This window comes from Phascolarctos cinereus, unplaced genomic scaffold (assembly GCF_003287225.1).
Source record: "Phascolarctos cinereus isolate Bilbo 61053 unplaced genomic scaffold, phaCin_HiC Scaffold_726;HRSCAF=1367, whole genome shotgun sequence".
In the NCBI taxonomy this organism is placed as follows: Eukaryota; Metazoa; Chordata; class Mammalia; order Diprotodontia; family Phascolarctidae; genus Phascolarctos; species Phascolarctos cinereus.
This window is the reverse complement of record NW_027556098.1, coordinates 130,902,886-130,924,730: the sequence shown is the minus strand read 5'-3', so window position 1 is coordinate 130,924,730 and position 21,845 is coordinate 130,902,886. Positions and strand designations below refer to the sequence as shown.

Below are 21,845 nucleotides of genomic sequence, written 5' to 3'. Positions count from 1 at the left end.
AGGTCGATGGAAATGTGCTATAGAAATTAAGGGAGAAGCAGTATGGTAGAGGGGAGGGCATGCGATTTGGGGTCGTTGAACCTGGGTTTGGCTAGTCCCGGACTAGGCGTGAAATGGAAAAGGGAGCTGGAATAGCTTGTTTCCTGTTATATCTTACTTTCTCAGCAATATTCCGTCACTCTAAAAATGCCATTTTTTGTCTTCTTCAGTCTTTTTTATTGCGCAGAGCTCTTACAAGGCAATGGGGCATGTAAATAGCCAGTAATCCGAGGCATCTGTGAAGTGCCGGCTCCCCATCACAGCGATCAGGGCGCCCTGATTTCTCTTCCTGGTAGGTGGGTTTCGGCATAGCTTGTGGAGGCCTTTGAAGGAGAAACACAAAAGAAAGCAAGTAGAGGAGAAAGGGAAGAAGAAATGAAAGGGAAAGTGCGAAAGGGAGGAGAATTATGCAAATGTTGAGCAAGCGAGGAGGCAAGGACTTCTGGGAGGCAGGAAAGTGTCTTCTTCCCCGAAGAAAGAGCTAAAATCTGGTAATGTTCCGTTTTCTGGGGTGTTTTGAGGCGACTGTTTGGTTGCGTAAAAGGGCCAGGCTGGCAGCTGTTTTGTCGGGTGCTGGAGGTAGCCGAGGGCGTCGGAGGCTTTGCGAAAATTTTCGAAGTGAGCGCGAGTTGGAAGGAGGGCTATAGCGGAGGGTGAGGGGAGCTGGCGGTTTGGTTTTTGCCGCTTCTCTGCCTTTTAGCTGAGATCAAGTGTAGTATCTGTTCTTGTTAGTTTAATATCAAATACGTTTTGTATCTGAGGACAATATGTTAAATGGATTTTCGAATGTGGGAGATAGAATAGGAGCTTGTTCTGTCTGCTCCACGCATTGACCCAGTAATGCAGTAATTTTCTCTGCGAAAAATAAGTTTTTGCTTTGGCTAAATTCCCAAAACATGGATTATTAGGAGCAGTGCTAATGTGTGTTGTGTGAGTGAAGGGGAAGAAAACCTCTCTTGCACGTAAGTGACGTTTCTTTTTTAAGATTTATTTGACATGCGTTCCGAGTGAGAATCTTTTTATAGGAAAATACAGGCAATACTTAAAGCAACACTTGTGTACCAAAGAATCACTATTTTTGCTTTTCCCAACTAACAGAAAAAGACAAACCTCATCTGGCAGAGAAAAAGCAAATGCTTTATTTTCTCAGTTTTCTGAAGGTGAAAAAACAAATAAACAATTAACTGCTTTTACAACAACTCTCCCTATGCACACTAGCAGCCACACATGCAAGTCCCTTTCCCTCCTCCTCTGCAAGTTCTGGATGAAAATGGCGAATACAACAGCAGTAGTTCCAAAGAAATTTTTTGTTTTGTTTTTGCAGCAGTGATAGGTGGTAGGGAGAGAAAATAACATTTTCGTTCATTAAAAAAAAAAATTTGAGTCGAAACCAAAACCTACTAATTGACCTCTCAGGATTACCACAGGCACCGAATTTCACCGTGCATCAAAAGACAAAAGGAACCTGGTAGGATCTCAGGCAAGTCTTCCTTTTCTTGGTTCCAATTTTCTTCCACAAAATGACTAATACGGAAATATGTTTCACATGATTATACATGTATAACCTATATTAGATTGCTTACCAGTTCAGGGAGGGGGGAAAAGAACAGAATTTGGAACTCAAAACTTAAAAAAATGAAAGAATGTTACAAATTGTTTTGGCAGGTAATTGATGGGAAAAGATAAAATATTTTTTTAAATGTCCAGAGCCTTCTGTCAGGAATGCAAGGATCTAAGACATCTCCAAAAGTCTCATGATGGAAAATGTTATCCACATCCACAGAAAGAACTATGGAGTTTGAATGCAGATCAAAGCATACCATTTGTTCTTTTTTTCCCTTCTGTTTTGTTTCCTCTTTCTTGTGGTTCCTCTTATTGGTTCTCTTTCTTACAACATGGCTAATGAGAAAATATGTTATGCATGTATATGTACAGCCTGTATCAGTTTGCACACCATCTTTTGGAGGGAGAGGAAGAAAAATTTAAAGCTCAAAAGCCTATGGAAGTGATTGTTGAAAACTAAAAATAAATTTACAAAAAATATATCAGGAGCCTTAAAGCACTTCCAAAACCTTTTCTTGGAAAGTATGAAGCAATTTATTTCCCTAAAACATGTAATGCAATTGAGTTTTCTTCATATTTGAGGAAATTGCAGATGGTCAGCACATCTAGAGTGCAATCTGGCCCTGGGACAACGACCTTCATGATCATGGAATCACCCCTCTCAGGTAAGTAGGCCTCAAAAGAAAAAACATCTATGGAGATAATGGTATCTCCCTTGGTTGGATGAACAAAGATTGTGAACCACCAACCCTTTGTGCCCAAGAGCAATGATACCACTTTGCCAGTACCAGAACTTGGCAAAGTGAGAATGTGACTACTTAAGACGATCCTAATTCTGCTTTTTTTTTTTGGTTAGGCAATGGGGTTAAGTGACTTGCCCAGGGTCACACAGCTAGTAAGTGTTATGTGTCTGAGGCCGGATTTGAACTCAGGTCCTCCTGAATCCAGGGCCGGTGCTCTATCCACTGCACCACCTACCTGCCCCCTAATTCTGCTTTTTAAGGCCTTCTTCTCTTCATTGGCTTTTTGGACCTCTTTTGCCATTTGGATTAGTTTTTTTTTTCAGGTATTATTTCTTCACTATTTTTGGGGTCTCCTTCAGCAAACTGTTGATTTGTTTTTCATGATTTTCTTGCATCACTCTCATTTCTCTTCCCAGTTTTTCTACATCTCTTACTTGCTTCTCAAAATCCCTTCTGAGCTCTTCATGGCCTGGGACCAATTCATATTTTTCTTGGAGGCTTTGGATGTAGGAGCTTTGACTTTGTTGTCTTCTGGTTGTATGTTTTGATCTTCTTTGTCACCAAAGAAAGATTCTGTGGTTTAAGTTTTGTTTTTTTGTTTTTGCAAAGTTTGCTCATGAATCCAGCCAATTACTTGAGTTATAAACTCTGCTCAGGTAGGGGTACTTCCAGTGTGGAGAACGTACTCTCCCAAGCTTTGGGGGTTTTGTGCAGCTGTTTTCAGAGATACTTCTAGGGATCTGTAAATTTTCAGTTCTTCCAAGGTGGTATGATCAAGGGCGAGGTATTTACTCTTTTCCTGGCCTGTGCTCTAGTCTACAAGTGACCACAAGCACTCCTTTCTTCCTCGGAACTGTGAGAATTTCCTCTACACTACCACTCTAAGCTCCACCACACCAGTGCCAGAGCTCCTCCTCACCCCATGCCACCCAGAACTCTGACCCAGATCCAAGCATGGGCAAAGCAAGAGAATCTTGCCTGAGCACCAGCAAAGAAATCCCTGCAATTCCCTCTCTGATCAGCCACTCAATTTCCCCTCTGTCTGTGGGCCAAGAGCTCTAGAAGCAGCTGCTGCCCCTGGGCTGCACCAGGACTGGGCCTGGGACTAAGCTTCTCTCTCACTGTGGTCACAGACTTTTCCTACTGACCTTCTAAGTTCTCTTTGGTGTTAGTGTGTTGAGAAGTCTGGAAACCGCCACAGCTGCCTGTGATTCAATCCTCTGAGGGCTGCTCCAGGTTAGCTGACGCCTGGTCTTTCCCTGCTTGAGCCCAGGCTGAACTTCATTCCTTTCTGAGCCTAGCCCAGTAGACTTTTACTTATTTTCCTTGTCTTTTATTTATTTTTAAAAATTAATTTATTTTGATTTATCAACAATCAATTTCATAAGCTTTTCAGACGATGCACAATCTGATATAGGCTATACACATACATTCCTATTACACATATTTTCACTTGAGGCAGAAAGCCCACTCAAGAAACTTCCAGCTGAGAGGTATTAAAGGACCTGAACTGTGGTAGTAGTAAACTGAATAGAAAAGGTTTGTGATGAAAGAGATATTATAGAAATAGAAATAACAAGAGATATGCTATCTAATTGGTTTTGTGTTCTGAAGGAGAGAAAAGATTGAAGATAATTACAGAGATTGTATGTCTTGGAAATTGGAAGCATAGTGAATTTCCTCCAATTGGTAGCAGTATTTTTCTTAGTTGAGGACAAATATTTTAATTAAAGAAATCCAAATATTCTAATACTAGAGTTTAGTTGTGGCAATGTGCATTCATTACCATTTTAGACAAATTGGATTGTATATTTTAACAACTGGATTTACAGACTATTATATCTAATTTCAATAGGAAAGTTCAAGAAGACTATTGTTATCCTGCTTTCCAAGCAGCCAATTATAGTTAGCTACAATGATCAAATGACAATAACTAGGAAACAATCTAGATCGGTGCCTCGTAAACTGTGGGTCATGACCCCATATGCTGTTGTGAAAAATCTGGCTGAAGTAAAAAGTTTCTGAAGCCAACAACCAAAGATTCAGAATCAAATGGGGAATGAATCCAAGGTACTTTTGGCAGGGCTTGCCCATGTTGCATTGTTCAACTTCACCTCCGCCTTGGTTTTGAACACAAAGCATGCAGCACTTTTTACTGTGCATGCCCTCAGGCCATGCAACGCCAACAAACACTGTCTAAACACAAAAAGGGGTCCCAGGTGGGAAAAGTTTAAGAAGCCCTGCTCTAGATACAGAGACTATGCAGGATAAATCCTTATCATGAACATATGTAAATAACAATGCAATCTGTTCATTTCCTCAGGTATCAATCAACATCATGGTTGCATGACAGGAGCCTAGACTTCCTCCCCTATGCAGATAGTTATCCAGACTCTTTACAGACCTCTTCTAGGACCCTTGAGACTATGAGTGGGCTCACTCAATGGGCAACATTTCACTTTGATGTCAAAAAGAGTAAATCTTTACTAACTAATGGTCCAACAAATGTGACATTCCCACACATAGCCAGGACAAATCTGTTTCTGGCATGACAAGCAAAAATGCCTCTGCGTATTTGGAAGTGCCTATGGGAAATTCAGCCAGTGATGCCATCGCAAAAAGACAGCAGAATCAGACTGGACTAAGCAACCAGGGTAGTTCTCCCACCAAAATTTGCCCCTTCATTTCATTTAAAGAATGGTGTGATCATTACTACATCACTAATGTGAAAATATGTTTAATACGAATGTATATGTACAGCCTATGTCAGATTCTGTGCCGTCTTGGGGAGGGAGGTGGGGAGGAAAGGGGAGAAAAATTTAAAACTCCAGAGTTTATGGAAGTGATTGTTAATAAATCAAAGTAAATTAATTAAAAAAAAAAGAATGGTGTGATCTCCAAAGCTAGATCTATTATTCAGGCAAGGAAGGGTTAAATCTGCCCCAGATATTTTACCTGAGGTATATCCCCCAGAGATGAAACTTTTAACTTTACTTACACTAGAAGATGAAAAGGGTTAATGCATGCCCTTGACTACTGCCTCTCACATCAGCCAGATTGTTCATGGCCTCAGATTAAGTATGTAGATTTGAGTCATTTCTCTTTTTTTTTTTTAAGGGAAGGCAAGAAAGAACAGAGTGAACTGCGCTCCACAGCTAGGCTGGTTTGACAATTAATGGATCATCAGTGCTGCAGGCAACAATGGATTAAGAAGCTTGGCTAAGCACTGCCACCTTGGCTTCTTAGGTTTTTTGTAATGAGGAAAGACACTTTTTGCTGAATTGGGATTTCCTGTATTTTCAAGACTAGATGGTTTTTTTTAACCGATGCATGAAGCTTTGGTTCAAGGTGATAAATATTGTTCTAGGTATAAGTCATCAAAAGAGACACTTCTCCTATACTCCTATCATCACCACTTAAGCATAAGTCATAGACACAAGGAGGTGTGGGTGCAGCCCTTTAGAGTGCCTGAGGTTCTATTAACCAGATCATTCCAGGCCTGAAAAAGGCACTTTGACTAGACTTGGTGACTTCCATCCCAAAGACTGAAAGCCACAGTCCTCCATACAACCCTTCTGTTCAAAAACAGACACAGTGTCTCTAAGACAGCCAAAAGAGTCAAAATTTCCACCATCCAGCAGCTGTCCCAGCAGTATCAGGGTCAACGAGAAGGTATTGAAGTGTATATTGTGATACATTGGTCTTGGGAGGGCTCTTGGGGCTTGAAATTCCAGCAATGAACCAGTACTTTGAAAGTTTATTGTAAACTTGGCAATCATCAATATTTGAACATACAAAGAAGATTATAGATGAAGCTGCTTAGTGTTTCTCTAGGTTTTGTTTATTCCTAGAGTGTACTTATCCCATTCTCTAATTTTTTATTCTTATGTTTTCAAAGGTAGATGGTTTTATCTGTGCAATCCTGATTCTTCATTAATGTCTAAATTTACATATCAAAATATCGTGGATGTAGAATAGGCTAGACTTTACATGTAGGAGGTGCCAAGTAATATTTTCATGCTGCCTACCAGTAATGAGGAATGATGATCCATGTAAAGCCTAGGTTTTAATCTTCTATCACCTACTTTTACCAGCCACCATGAGCCTGACTTTAATAAGGCTTTTCTGTTATGTCAAAGAGTTCCCAGTTTTTTTTTTACTAGTGTATCCTTTCTCCCATCAGTGGAATCATGATTTGTGGAATATTTCTTTTTTAATCTGCTCTCATTTGCTTTTACTTTTACTAACTACTGTGATCCCTATTTCCTACACCTACAGTGATCTGCTAGATCTATCCTCTACAGAACCGTTTTACTACTCTGAATCGAAGTTCCCTGCCTTACTCATCGTGCTTGGTAAATTTTTAAAAATTGTGTATGTATGTATGTATGTATACACACCTACATGTGTACATAAACACATACATACAATTTATATTGCATTATATGCAATGTAATAATAAAATGTGTTCATTATATAAACTGCTGTTGTTCAGTGGTGTCCAACTCTTCATGACCCCATTTGAGGTTTTCTTAGCAAAGATGTTGGAGTGGTTTGCCATTTCCTTCTCCATCTCATTTTATACATGAGGAACCTGGAACAACCAAGGTTAAGTGACTTGACTAGGGTCACACACCCAGTAGGCATCTGAGGCCATATTTGAATTCAGGAAGAAGAATCTTCCTGATTCAGGCCCAGAATTCCATCAACTTTACCAAATAGCTGTCTGTTATATAAGCATTACATATTTATTAATACCATATTATATAGTACAACATATGTATTTTGAAATTTTAAAATGTTTTGCAAAAAACAGGCATACACATTTATCATAACACCTTTTTATAACTTATTTTAATAGCTGCTATACTCCTTTCTTTCTCTTTGAAAATCTCAGTGTTTCCCCCTCCCTTCTGATGAAAAAGATGGTTGCTCTTTTTTCCATATAGATATTTAGCTACATACACACATATGTGTATGCATCTTTACTATTTACTATCATTTGTGTCTGCTCACTAAATTATTAAATATTAAGTTATCCATTAATTTGGGAGGGGCAAGTGAAGGAACAAGCATTTATATAGCAGCTACTTTGTGCCAAACACTTTGCTAAGCGGTTTTACAAATATCTCATTTGATCCTCACAACACCCTATTGAGGTAGGTACCATTATCCTCATTTTACACTTGAGGAAATTGAGGAAACAGAGGTTAGTTGACTTGCCCAGGGTCACAGAGCTCATGAGTGTCTCTGGCTGGATTTGAATTCTTGTCTTCCTAACTCCAGCACTCTCTCCCCTTCAAAACCAGCTGCCTCTGTATTTTCACTTATGTCTGTTTATCTTATTGTTTTTGATTTTTGGTAGACATATAAATATTTATATTGCTATATATAGACTAATAATTAGATTAAGGTTAATAAGAAGAAAATAGGGTAGGGAATTATCAGTAAAATAAGGTAAAAAATAGACTTCTTATTAGGGATAGCTGATTTTTTTTTTCTTGAGGGATGTGGTAAGAGTTGGTGGTAGGGACAGGAAATAGGAAATAGGAATAGAGAAAGAATACTGAAATAGTTATAAAATATGTTCAGGCATATTATTAGATAGAAATTAGATTTAGTGGAAATTGGTTTTAAGATTTAAAAAACAGATTATTTATTTAATACTGACTCCTGACTAATGGCATTAGATGAAGATGTCAGCTTAACAACAAAGAAGGATAGATAATGTTTATCTAGTAGTTACTATGCTCCAGGCGCTGTGCTAAGCACGTTTTCAATCATTATCTCATTTGATCCTCTCAATAACCCTGGGAAGTAGGTACTATTATTAATCCCACTTTACAAACTAAATGACTGAGGCAAACATCAGTGAAAAGACTTGCTCAAGCGTTTGGGGTCGGATTTGAACTCAGGTCTTCCTCATACGAATAGAATAGAGATGTATCAAAATATCTAAAAAATATTATGAATGGAAATTTACCTGGAGATGTAGAAAATGCCAGTTAATATTCTGCACAATCAGAGAATGCAGTACACATCAAGCAGGGGAAAAACGGATTGAATTTTTAAAAAAATACTGAAATGACATCTCCCAATTCTGTGGAGGTCCCTTCAATAAATAGATACTGTGCTGGTGTAGAGTGGAAATACACATAATGGGATATATGTACCGTGAGGCACCTGCGAAGGGAACATATGGACAAGACATCTGAAACATCACATCTCCAGTAATTCAAGTCCCCAGTTAGGCCTTTCTTTCTGGGGACGTTCTCCCTGTCCTACTTGAGCCAGCATTTCTACTGGAAGAGTTTCTCACTTCCTAGGTCAGTTAGTGTAGTCCTACTGGGAAAAAAAAAAGACCATTGTAATGAGCTTAATCCTGAGAATCTAAGAGAATGAATTCCCAAATCCGAATCCAGCTGTTTCTGGAGAGGCAACCTCTTTTTATCTGAAGCCAAAAGGTGAAGTCCAGGCAGGATAGACCAAGCAAGACCTGGGGAAACTTTAGTCAAGGAGTGGGGCTAAAAAAGCTTTCATACCCATCTAGCAATTGGCAGATGTGCCGTGCCGCATCCACACCTTTCTTGACACTGACAGTCCATTCCCTTAGCAGAAGGAAGGGCTGAGCAGGAGGATCTAGAAAAACGTTTGGCAGTACAGAAGCAATAGTATTTTGCTGCCAAATAAACGAGAGACACAATATCATATAGTCTAAGGCCACTCACTTACAAACAACAGTTACAAAGCAACGTTGCAAGTCTACTCTGGGAAAAACAAACTAAACTAATCCCACAAAAATAAAACAACCCGCTGGGAAAGAAACGCCATGAACAACTTGTTGAAGAAAAAACGACTCTTATTTTTGAAAAACGAAAGATCAGGGGAGAGCGCGAACGCAGTCCCCCACTACCACAAATTATGCAGTCGAGTTTCCCGCATTTGGGGAAATCGCAGGGGTCAGCCCATCCGGAGTGCAATGGATAAGCCTCGCCCTGGGGAAACCACCTTCGTGATCATGGAATCACCCCTGCCAGGTAAGTATGCTAACCGCCTCCATGCTCACCCACACCCTCATCACGCACTCATATTATAAACATGACAACTCACACAGCACTTCCACTTCACTTACAGGAAACGTAAACCTCAAAAGTCGCAAAAGTAGCTATAATTCCAAACCAGAACAACACAACTGTCACTCTCAAACTCTGGATGTTTACGTATTCAAAACGGAGAAGGAAGGGGGAAAACTGGCCCATAAGTCTCTTCTTCTGCATACTACCTCCCCCTTCGTGATGTCACCACCAGCCTTCTGGAGACAGCCGGCTCACTCTGGGTATATGCACAGGGACTCCTACAAGGAAATGACCGGGATTATACCGACAACTTGGCATTTCCTCATCCTACTGCCGTGAGACTGGGTTCCGTTTTTGTTTTTCTCCCCCTCCCCTCTTTAAACGAAGACCAACAGAATTTATAGAGATATTAAAATGAGTTTTCGGTTTGCCTCGATTCTCCTCCCTCTTTCCACAATTCCGAATCTGTCCCAGATGAAGCCACACCTCGTCCAGTAAGCCTTTTCCAAATTCCTCAGCCTCAGAACCAGGCAATGAACTTCGGGCCTGGCCATCACCTCTTCCCTCCTGGTCGGAATCCCCACCTCAGTGCTCTCCCCTCTCCACCTATCTTCCACCCACCTGGCAAGCCGATTTTCCTGACCGGGTTCCTCTCCTACTCGGTCAACTCCAGCGGCTCTCTTCTGCCGCAGGGATAAAAGAGAAACCCCTCTGGGTTTTTTTTTTTTTGGCTAGGCAATGGGGTTAAGTGACTTGCCCAGGGTCACACAGCTAGTAAGTGTTATGTGTCTGAGGCCGGATTTGGACTCAGGTCCTTCTGAATTCAGGGCCGGTGCTCTATCCGCTGCACCACCTAGCTGCCCCGAAACCCTCTGTTTCACATTGAAAGTCCTTCACAAATGGCCCTAATCTATCTTTCTGGTCAAGCTTTATTGCTCCCGTTTCTGCACTCTACCCTTCTGCCAAACTCTCGTTCTTCCTGTTGCTCAGGCAGGACACTTCATCTCCCCTCTGGACCTTTGCAGGGGCTCCCTCTCTGCCACTCTTAATATCCCCTCCTTGTTTCAAGACTCAGCTCTGGCATTACCTTCTGCAGGAAGCCTTTTCAGGGCCCAACCTCTCTCCCCTCCCTCCCCCTTAAAAATGTGTATTGTGTGTTATCATAAATCTGACAAACATCAGTGAATATGAATGCTTTCACACGCAGACAAGAGATGACAGCAGATTGCCCTATACCCTAAATTGTGCTACATTTCATTCTTTTAACTATGTAACAATTTTGACATGCTCCTTACAAAGCTATCTTGCTCCTCCCTGCTTCTGCTGAACTGCCTTCTGTTTTTGTAGCACTGTTTGTTAAAATGTTTCATTGATTCTCTTTTCTTTCTTTCTGGAATCATTAGCTCTACCTTACCCACTTGCCCCATTTCCTCCAAACCTTCCCTTGATAAGCTTACTTTAAACAAAAGCAGACCCCTTTCTTGCTTCCTTCATCCCACTCATTGGTCATGTGGGAAACCTCTATCATACTGTTCTGCCCCTCTACTAAGAGATGGAAGCCCTCCCTGCTAAGATTATCTTGTTATCTTGTATATATTCTGTATATAAGTACCTTTTGTACACTTTGTCTCATGTACAACACATAGTGGCTTAAGAGATACTTTTTGGTTTATTGACTTATGGTTTGAGAATAACCGGAAAGTAAATGAAACTGATTTTTTTTATACTACAAGAATAGCTATTTTCTTTTTTTTCCTTAATAGCATCTTTTTCCAATTATATGTAAAGACAGTTTTCTACAGGCAACTTATGAGTTTTGGAAGGGTGTTGCAACACCAGAGGTGATTTCACACCTACTCCCTGGGCAATTCAAAGGCCAGCAATCTCAGATCTGATGGTGGGGAGGGGTGGGGATAGGAGGAATGGAAGTATAATTTCTCCTGTGAATCCCAGATGTTAGCACCAGCCTGGCAACACCACTGCTGGCTAGTGTGTGTAGAAGTGGCTTTGCAATTTGGATGAGAAAAAGAGTTTTTGCTCAGAATTTCTAATTTGTCTTTGGAATTCCACAACAAAATGTAAAATATCACAAACTGAGTAATAGGAGAAACTTTACAAGGATTCTAACATCATGCATGTGTGGGACAACGACCATACTAGAATTAAAAGTTCGGAGGTTGAGTCACAGATCAGAAAATGTCTTGTATTCTTTCTCACGAGAAAGGGCACAGCCTTTGTGGGAGTATGCATCTCGCTGTGAGAAGCAAAGTTTTATAGCCCTAAGGCATGCCCCCTCCCACTCTCTTACCTCTTTCCCCCATTGGCTGGGTACTCAAGGCGTACAATTTAAGCGCGGCAACTAATACCCGATAGAAGCAAACATACCCATATTTGGGAACTAGATGTATGCGTGGGCCAGGAAGTGGTAGAGACCAGGAACTGCCTGTGCCGACTGTGCTGATGTGGCTTTTTGAAAAAGTTGAAACTCAACTCAGGGTTTAGGCCTGAGGAAACTGCACTTTAGGCCATCTCTCACATGCAGAAAAGGTCTTAGCTTTACCATATGCTACACAAGCAAATATAAGTTCTCTAACAAGTAATAGAGATTTGTTTACATTTACAAAAAATGACTGAGAACTTCTGCTTTCAAAAGTCCTAAGTAGCAAACATTCTTATGTTATGAACAAGTGCGTGGTGCTTCCAAGGAATAGCCTAGCCTTTTTCCTGCCCCTTTTTCCTTCTCTTCCATTCAAGTTAGATTAGTTTTTCTTTTAAAAGGTATGGAGGGGCAGCTAGGTGGCACAGTGGATAGAGCACCGGCCCTGGAGTCAGGAGGACCTGAGTTCAAATCGAACCTCAGGGACATAATACTTCCTAGCTGTGTGACTCTGGGCAAGTCACTTAACCCCAATTACTTCACTAAAAGAAAGGGGAAAAAAGTATTGGAAATCAACTTGAGTCTTAATCTCTCAGTTAACTAAAGGCTCAGGCTATTGATGTCACTTCATGGTGTCCTGAAGACAAAACAGCCAAGAGGAGTTCCAGGCACACACTGATGCTTGGCTGATAGATCTTGATGGACAGGCCAGGGAGCTTTGCTCAGAAGAATCAGCTCTGAGGGGCTCTTCTAGGCATGTCCTTATTGAATTGTCCTTTTGCTCTGGCTAAGTAAATCCCTTTTTGTTAACCACAGAACGATATATAAGTGTCTCATTTCAATCTTATATCAAGAATAAATTTCTTCAATGAACCCAAGCTAGTCCACAGGTAAGCTGTTGATGGTGACCATCACCAATAAGTTACTGCAATACAAAGTTATGTTCACTCACTCATTAAGGGAAGGCAAAGGAAGGTGAGGATGGAAGGGGATAGATAGAAGAGCAACTGTTTTGCAGTTCACTGGAGTCATTGCTCCTGGTTGAAAATTCTTGAGTAAGAGAAACAGAATAATAGTCTGTTTGTTATTTTCCTTTTGTCACCCATTTTGTTCTCCAGGCCTGGTCTTTTTACTCTTCACACATGATCTGCCCTCTTCTGTCTCCACACTTCAAGTGCCTGACTTCCATACCTGTAGTTCACTCTCTTCCTTCCGCCTCTTAGAATTGCTTGTTCAAGCATCACCACCTCCTACATTAAGCCTTTCCTAAACCCACCCACTTGCTAATCTCTTCCTCAAATGACCTTCAATTTATTTTGTATATTCTCATATAACTTTGATGTTTCAGTATTGTACCAGTCATGCACAATTCTCTAGTGTCCTGATCTTTAAAATTTCTGTAGCATCCTACCCTTCTCATAGTCCAAGTTACAATTATTCACTATCTTCAGAGATCATATCTGGAAGGATAACTGCAAATGATGTTAATGTATGATTATCTAAATCCATGGCTCCTAGCTTGGGACACTGCATCTGGAAACAATACTTCCAAAGGAGATGGGAGAGAGTGGAAGGTGATCTAAAGATGCTGAGGGAGCTATTGGGAGTCAATGAGTGTCCCAGCATTTGAGATTAGTGATTCAATAGAAGATAAAATTTGAACTCTCTGCTTTCCTATGTAGATGATCTGTACTCTCATGCTCAATTGTTTTCAGTCATGTTTGACTCTTTGTGACCCTGTTTGGGGTTTTCTTGGCAAAGATACTACATTGGTTTGCCATTACCTTCTCCACCTCATAGTATATATGAGGAACTGAGGCAATCTGGGTCAGGTGATTTTCCCAGGCTCACATAGGTAGTGTCTGAGTCCTGATGTGAACTCAGGAAAATGAGTCTTCCTGACTTCAGGCGTGGTATTCTATCTATTTGTTGTTGTTTGTCCTTCCTTCGGTGTTTTTTTTTTAAGAGAGCAAATTGTATCCTTCAATCTGCATTCAGACTCCATAGTTCTTTCTCTGGATGTGCATAGCATTTTCCATCATGAGTCTTTTGGAGTTGTCTTAGATCCTTGCATTGCTGAGAAAAGCCAAGTCTGTGAAAGTTAGTTATCACACAATGTGGCTGTTACTGTGTACAATGTTCTCCTGGTTCTGCTCACTTCACTCAGCATCAGTCCATACAAGGCTTTCCAGGTTTTCTCAAATCCTCTTGTTCACCATTTCTTATAGCACAAGAGTATTCCATTACATTCATATACCACAACTTGTTCAGTGCCATTCCCCAATTGAAGGACATCCCTCAATTTCCAATTCTTTGCCACCACAAAAAGAGCTGCTATAAATATTTTTGTACATGTAGGCCCTTTTCCCATTTGTATGATCTCTTTGGGATACAGTCCTGTAAGTCCTATTGCTGGTCAAAGAGTATGCACATTTTTATAGCCTTTGGTCATGGTTCCAAATTGCTCTCCAAAATGGTTGAATCAGTTCACAACTCCACCAAAAACGCATTATCATTCCAATTTCCCCACATCTTCTCCAACATTTATCATTGTCCTGTTTGCCAATCTGATAGGTGTGATGTGGTACCTCAGAGTTTTTTTTTAAAAGGCAATGGGGGTTAAGTGACTTGCCCAGAGTCACACAACTAGCTAAGTGTCAAGGGTTTGGTCTGAGGCCGGATTTGAACTCAGGTCCTCATGACTTCAGGACCAGTGCTCTGTGCACCTAGCTGCCTCCCTCAGAGTTGTTTTGATTTGCATTTCTCTCCTCAATACTGATTTGGAACATTTTTTCATATGCTATATTATGTACATATATATACTATATTATGTATATAGTATATATATGTATGTGTGTGTATATATGTATGTATGTATGTATGTATGTATGTATGTATGTATACAATTTAGAAGTAAACAATTTGACCTTTATTGAGTCCCTTGTAATTGGTCTTTCATGTTTATCTTATATTTCTCCTGAAACTTATGTTGAATTTTCCATTAACTTCTACTTCCCTGTCTCCACTCCACAAATACTTGAAAGTCTTTCAATTTGTTAAATATTCCTTTTTTTTCCCATTCAGGATTATACTTAACTTTGCTGGGTGAAGGGTTAATGTATAAGATCTTCTCTACCCACAGCCCAAGCCAAGGCACGAGGAACTTCCCTAATGTATTATTCTGGGATTTGTTTCAACCCAGACCCACCTTGGGGTACTATTCCTTAAAAACAAGTCTTGAGGGAAACATCAAGGGACTTGGCCAGTTCCTGTGTATTGATCCGAGACAATTTTGACATAACAAAGATTGTTCTTGAGGTTGCAGAGTTTCAGCCAAAACTCTTAGGTCCTTAGGATTAGTCACCTATTCCTTGGCTCCCTGCCTTCTTTGTGTAAGGATGATAAAAAGCGTCTTACTTGGAAAAGTGACTTTGGGATTCTCCCTCGGAGAGGACACTCTGCTGTAGGGACTTTCCCAACCAAGACCCTGACAGGTGTGATACAGGACTCCCCCAGCCAGATGTTCAGGAGTTGGTGCTTCCTCGGATAGGTGATGTATTTCTTCTTCTTTATCTATCTTTCTGTTAATAGTCTTTGCTTCTCAGATTGCGTAATCACATTTATGTACACATGTGTTTATGATTATTATCATCATTAAATCATTTATAAGTTAGGAAAAGTGTGAACGTGTCTTTGTGGGTACAGATCCGAACCCGTGAAACAAATTATAAGTGCTGTGCAGACCATAACATCTTACTGTTACACTGCATAATTTACCCTTTGTTATAAAAGACCTGTGGTCCTTTAACATAGTAGCCACTAGGTTTTTTGTAATCCTTATTGTAGTTCCACAATATTTAAAATGCTTTTTGCTTATTGCTTGCAATATTTTCTCCTTAACCTGGGAGCTTTGAAACTTGGCTATACTATTCCTGCAAGTTTTCCTCCTGGGATCTCTTTCAGGTAGTGATTGGTGGATTTCTTCTATTCCTGCTTTGCCTTCTTGTTCTAGAACTACAGGGCAATTATCCTTAATAATGTCTTGTAATATCGTATCAAGATTCTTTTTTGATCGTAACTTCCAGGTAGTCCCACTGTTCTTATATTTTCTCTCCTCAATCTGTTCTCCAGATAAGATGTTTTTCTGATGAGATATTTTACATTCTCTTCTCTTTTTCTTGATATTATTTCTTGGTGTCTTAGAAAAACATTACCTTCCCTTGCCCAATTTTACTTTTCGATAAATTACTTTCTTCCTTAAGTTTTTGATTTTGTATTTTTAGTTGGTTTCTAATTTTCTTGGATTGCTCTTATTTTTTTCCATATTTTTTCTTTGATCTCTCTTATTTGATTTTTAAAGTCCTTTTTAAATTCTTCTAAGAACTGTTTTGGGGATTGTGACCATTTGACATTTCTCATTGGAAAAGTAGTGGCTTTTAAAGCTCCATTATCTTCCTCTAAATATGAACCCTGATCTTCTCTATCCCCATAGTAGCTATTTATGGTTGGGTTCTTTCTCCTTTGCTTACTCATTTTTATTCATTCATTTGGTCATTCATTCGTTTGTTTGTTTATTATTTTGCAGCTATTAGTGTAATCAAGTTCTAGTCCTAAGGTATGGGGAATGATGCCCCAAACCTCAATTCCCTCTTACTGCTATTTTTTTGAGCTCTTTCCCAGGGCTCAAACTTGGGCACTCCTCTTCATCCCTAAGCCATGGTGCCCTGAAAAAACTCTTGCTCTCCATGGTCGCTCTAGTGGTTGCAAATTTCAGTTGTACTCTCTGCCCTGGAACTGAAACCAGGGACTCTTCTCTCCTGCAAGTGCTCACAGCCAGCAAAGTCCCCCCAAGTCTGCTACTCCACTCCCCAGACATGTGCCAGCTCCTTCCCACACCCACCCAGCTGCAGCTCAGGACCTTGTCTGGTCAGTACAGCTGTGCTTGGCATCCCTTCACTGTGGAAGGTCCTTTAATTTTCTCCTACTCAATCGTCTGACCCTCCTCCCCCCAGTGTCCAAAAGGTGGAAGTTTCTGAGGCAGAGGCGGCCTTTCCAACCCATCTGCCCCTAGGGCTTGTTGTTTGTTGATTCTGCAGAGTTGGCCTGGAGGTAGGGAGCGAGGGCCTAGTAGTATGAGGGTGTCCTGTGAGCTGTGACTTGAAACCCTATGGAACTGAAACTTTATGGGTTTTGTCCCAAATGTTGCTTCTGGGGCATTGGGACTGTGGTGACAGTTCTTGCTCATCCTTCCCTAGCAAAGATCTTGTTCGTCCTTAATTTTTAAAGAGGGCCAATGTCATGGAGGGTTAATGTCTTGACTCCTATGTGAATTGGGTTTAAGTGAAACAGAGTTGCACAAAGTTGTCAGCCTCACTCTCTCATCCAGAGTCATTGAAGTCCAGTGGCAAGACAAAAAAATCAAGAAAAATCCATATGGCCCATAATGCAGGGGATGAGCGTGGCATCTTCCATGCTTAACTGTAAGTGATCCCCCAGTGCGCATTTTAGCTGCCTTCAGGGCCATTAGAACAAATTCTCATTTGCCCTTATGGCTGGGGGAAGTCTTCATATGCTTAGGGTAACCCTGACCCCCAGCTCATGGAAGGGTTTGTTGCTGGTCAGTTACCCTCTAAATATTAGCCTGTCAGCCCAGCCGGGAAGCGGCCACTGCACTTGCTACAGCTTCGTGGAGGCACAAGTGAGAACTGAGTGTCAGGTAGATACCAAAGGTGAATGAACACCCCTCAAAATGCCCAGGAAAACCTTCACACCAGAGGTGTTCCTTGAACGATTAACTCATGCATGCTACTTCTCTTTAGGTTAATGTTTATCCTTCTGACTGGATGTTTTTCTGTAACTTCAAGAACCTAAAAATAAAATTTAACAGGCAGACAAGGGAGCTCATTCCTAGACTAATGGGTATTTTTTTTCTTGCCTCCACCAACTTCTGGTAGACTGGCCCAGAGGAAAGACTCTTAGCTACATGAAAGAAAAGGTTTTGTGCTTTATCTTGAGCTTCACAGGACAGAGCAGGCCGAAAGCATTCTCAAGATGAACTTCTTGGGAAAACGAAGAATTACTGAATTCTCGTTTTCTATACACAAAATTGTTATCAAAAGGAAGCTAGGCCATACTGCAATGGTTCGATGAGCAACTGTTTGATGTGCGTGGTGGATGTAGTAAACTCCTATTCACCTTCTGACTAATGGGTCAGATGTTAAACCAACAAGAAAAGATATAACACGTGACGTTAGTCAAAAGGCAAAGAGGCAGTAAAATGAAACCCGCCCTCGCCCCTACCCCTTCGCGACAGCACCCTTTTCAACTCGCGCCCACTACAAAACCTTTGACCACACCTCACATACCCTCAGCTACCTGCTACACCCGACAAAAAGGTCTCAATACCTGCATCTTACCCAACCAGATGATCGCCGAAAAACACGTCTGAAAAAGGACTTTTTTTAAACCAGATTTTAGCACTTTCTTTGGGCAAAAATACATTTTCCTGCCACCCGAAAACCCTTGCGTCCAGCCTTGTTTAACACTTGCATGGTTCTCCTCCCTTTCACACTTTCTCTTTCACTCCAATTTCCCCTTCTTCTTCCTCCCTTTCTTCTTCAAGGACCTCCAAAAGTCGGGGAGTAACCCACCTACCAGGAAGAGAAATCAGGTTCCCCTGAGGAGGAACCGGGCTTCGTAGACTCTCTCCGTTACTGGCTTCCTGAAATGCTCTACGGCCTTGTCAAAGCCCCAGAAAACAGAAAAGACTGGGAGGGAAAGCTAGCATTTTCAGTATGATGGAATATTCCTGGGCAAGTAAGACCTGAGAAGAGCAAACCATTCTACTTTCATTTTCCAAAAATCTAAAAATTTCACCTGTAGAGCTCGGTTAGCTGACCTAGGAGATTTTCAAGCGATAACAACAGATACTGGCAGAATGCCTTCAGAAAAGACCAAATCATCCCAGCCAAGTCTTTATCAAAATCAATAATCCTCCAGAGCAGTAACTGTCTTTTGCCCCTCATTTAATCTCCAGCATTTACCACATGCCTGGCCCATAGCAGTCTGATTAATTAATGTTTCTTGACTCATTTGGCTGAAGTTGTTGTGTTTGGTGGCTTTTTGATGAAATGATCAGAGCTGAATAGAAAAATTGGCATTCCAACACAAGACTCAAGAGAAGCATAAAAAGGTAAACATGAATGAGAAACTTTATGGAATTTAATGAGGTTAAACTGTTTACATTCCCAAATGGGAAGATGAGACATGTAACATCTAAGAACATTATAGTCACTAAGAAGGCTAGAAGGAGTCTATTTAGACAGAGGTCATGAGCAAGAGTCAATTATGTTGAGGTGACCTAAAAAGAAAAATGGAATGGTCAGAAATAGAGATCCCCATTCTCTTTGAACTGGTTCAAAGAGGGAAGAATATCTATATTTATATCTAGATCAGTAGTTGTTATCCTTCATTCTCCAAGAGGACCAAAATGGCATCACTATGCTAGAGTCAAGTTACAGTGTGTCCCACTGGCTGATCAGACCAATGATGAGGGTGGGAGTTAAATCCCAAAAAAGAAAAACCCTGGACTTTCCCACAAGGCCAACTCTCTGGTATTTGCCTCAGGCTATAATCCCATGGACTGGCCTTTCATTGTGGCTACACCCAATCTCTCAATTCTGTTACCCTTAACCTAGCCTAGCCCTCATTGTGGCCCCCAGCCATTTTCCACACTTAATCCTACCTAATCTCTGTTGTCCAGGTCCCTGGACTTCTGTTCATCCCAGTTTACTGGCCACTCCCATCCAGATCTCCTTAGATCCCTCCTCCAGTCACCCCAAACTACTTGGCCACTCCTAGATCCCTCACAGAGTCTTTCTGTATATAAGGTCCATTTTGTCTCCATTAAAATGCTGGGATTATCTAATAAGCCCACAGTTTACTAATACTCACACTCCTCACGAGTCTGCTCAATATGATGGATGTCCTAAGATGCTTGTCTTTGGGTGAAAGAAGGCTTCAGTCAAATTGTTTCAGGTAGGACCCACCTGTTGTGATTTTGGGGTCCCAAGACCCCTGAATCCCTAAACCGCACCACCAATACAAGCTGGGACTGTTTTACGAGTGGGGTACAAATAATCCATGTGAACATTTGGGGTGGATTCTCTAAATTTCTACATCTTACATTTCTTTTGAGTTACTTCAATTCTGCTTTGCTCATAGAGCACAGCACCTTCTCTGGTGATGGCAGGACCTGTTGAGTCATGGTCCTGGGACAGTGTCTCCCATGTCACACAATTCCAAAGTTCTTAAGAGAAACCTTGAGAATATATCCTTGTATCATTTCTTCTGACCACCATGTGAATGCTTGCCCTGTGTGAGTTCTCCCTAAAAGTCTTTTTTTTTTTGCCAGCCTATGTTTTGCATTTGAAAAATGTGGCCAGCCCATTGGAGTCATGCTGTCTGCAGTAGAGTTTGAATGCTTGGTAGTTTAGTTTGAGAAAGAACTTCAGTGTCTGGTATCTTATCCTGCCAGGTGATCTTCAGAATCTTCCCAAGACAATTCAAATGGAAGTGACTCAGTTTCCTGGCATGGAACTGGTATACTGCCCACATTTCAGGCATACAACAATGAGATCAGCACGAAGGCTCTGTAGACCTTCAGTTTGGTAAGTAGTCTAATACCTCTTCTCTCCCACACTTCCCTTCGAAGCTTCCTAAATGCTGAGTTAGCTCTGGCAATTCATGCATCAACCTCATTATCAATGTGTACATTCCTGGAAAGTACACTATAAAGGTAAGTTAACTTATACACAACATCCAAAATTTCTCCATTTGCTGTAACCAATGATTTCACATATGGATAGTGTGGTGGTGGCTGATGGAGGGCCTGTGTTTTATTGGTGTTAATTGTTAGGCCAAAATCAGCACAAGCAACAGAAAATCAATCCATATATTGCTGCATCTCAGCTTCAGAGGCTGCATTGAGTGCACGATCATTTGCAAATAGGAAATCATGCTCCACACTCCTTCCACTTTGGTCTTGGCTTGCAGCCTTTTACAAGTTGAAGAATTTACCATCAGTGTGGTAGCTGACCTTGATGCCATGTTTGTCCTCACTGAAGGCTTTTGACAATATGGTTGAAAACGTGCTAAAGAGCATGGGAGCAAGCACACAGCCTTGTTTCACTCCACTGATGACAAGGAAAGCACCAGAGCATTGTCCATATCCAGAATCCCGCAAACATGGCATCATGAAATTGATTACAATGCTGATGAACTTCTCTGGCAACCAAATTTGACATAAATTTCCATAAGCCTTCACAATTTGCAGTATCAAAGGCCTTGTCAAATCTACAAACCCAAGGTAATACCACCTATGGACTGGAAGATTATCTCTTCAAGACAGAATCTTCCTCTCTGCAAGTGGATGTGAGCAGCAAATGCACATCTCGAGCAGATAGCAACGGGTTGTAATCTGTTCAGGGTAGAATGAAGAGACACATCACTCTTGATCCTCAAGCAACATTGCTGTCCATTAGGGTCCAGGCTGCACAGTTGTAACAAGCATTATTGAGACACGCTGGAAGAAGTTTGTGATGACCTTGCTTGCACACTGCAAACAAAGTATTTTCCTATAAAAAGATTCTCACTCGGAACGCATGTCAAATAAATCTTAAAAAGAAACGTCACTTACGTGCAAGAGAGGTTTTCTTCCCCTTCACTCACACAACACACATTAGCACTGCTCCTAATAATCCATGTTTCGGGAATTTAGCCAAAGCAAAAACTTCTTCGCACGGAAAATTACTGCATTAGTGGTTCAATGCGTGGAACGGACAGAGCAAGCTCCTATTCTATCTCCCATATTCAGTGGGAGTGTATTTAAACATGATCTCTTGATAGGATTACTAGGGTGGTGGCTGCAGCAATCATAACTATGTGAGGTCGATGGAAATTGCTATAGAAATTAAGGAGAAGCAGTATGGTAGAGGGAGGCATGCGATTTGGGTCGTTGAACCTGGGTTTGGCTAGTCCGGACTAGCG

General features: G+C 41.0%; 1 long non-coding RNA gene and 2 other non-coding genes across 3 annotated transcripts; 2 read left to right on the top strand and 1 right to left on the bottom strand.

Moving 5' to 3' along the window:
• The first annotated feature begins 122 nt into the window (after nt 1–122).
• LOC110194691 (uncharacterized) lies at nt 123–6,731 on the top strand. The gene is made up of 3 exons (XR_013482996.1): nt 123–530; nt 1,456–2,267; nt 5,463–6,731. It is a non-coding gene; the product is annotated as an uncharacterized LOC110194691 (long non-coding RNA).
• On the top strand, nt 720–912 carry LOC144454714 (U2 spliceosomal RNA). The gene has a single exon (XR_013483221.1). It is a non-coding gene; the product is annotated as a U2 spliceosomal RNA (small nuclear RNA).
• A 2,495-nt stretch (nt 6,732–9,226) lies between the features above and the next one.
• LOC144454619 (U1 spliceosomal RNA) lies at nt 9,227–9,390 on the bottom strand. Its single transcript, XR_013483133.1, has one exon. It is a non-coding gene; the product is annotated as a U1 spliceosomal RNA (small nuclear RNA).
• Nucleotides 9,391–21,845: the final 12,455 nt, after the last annotated feature.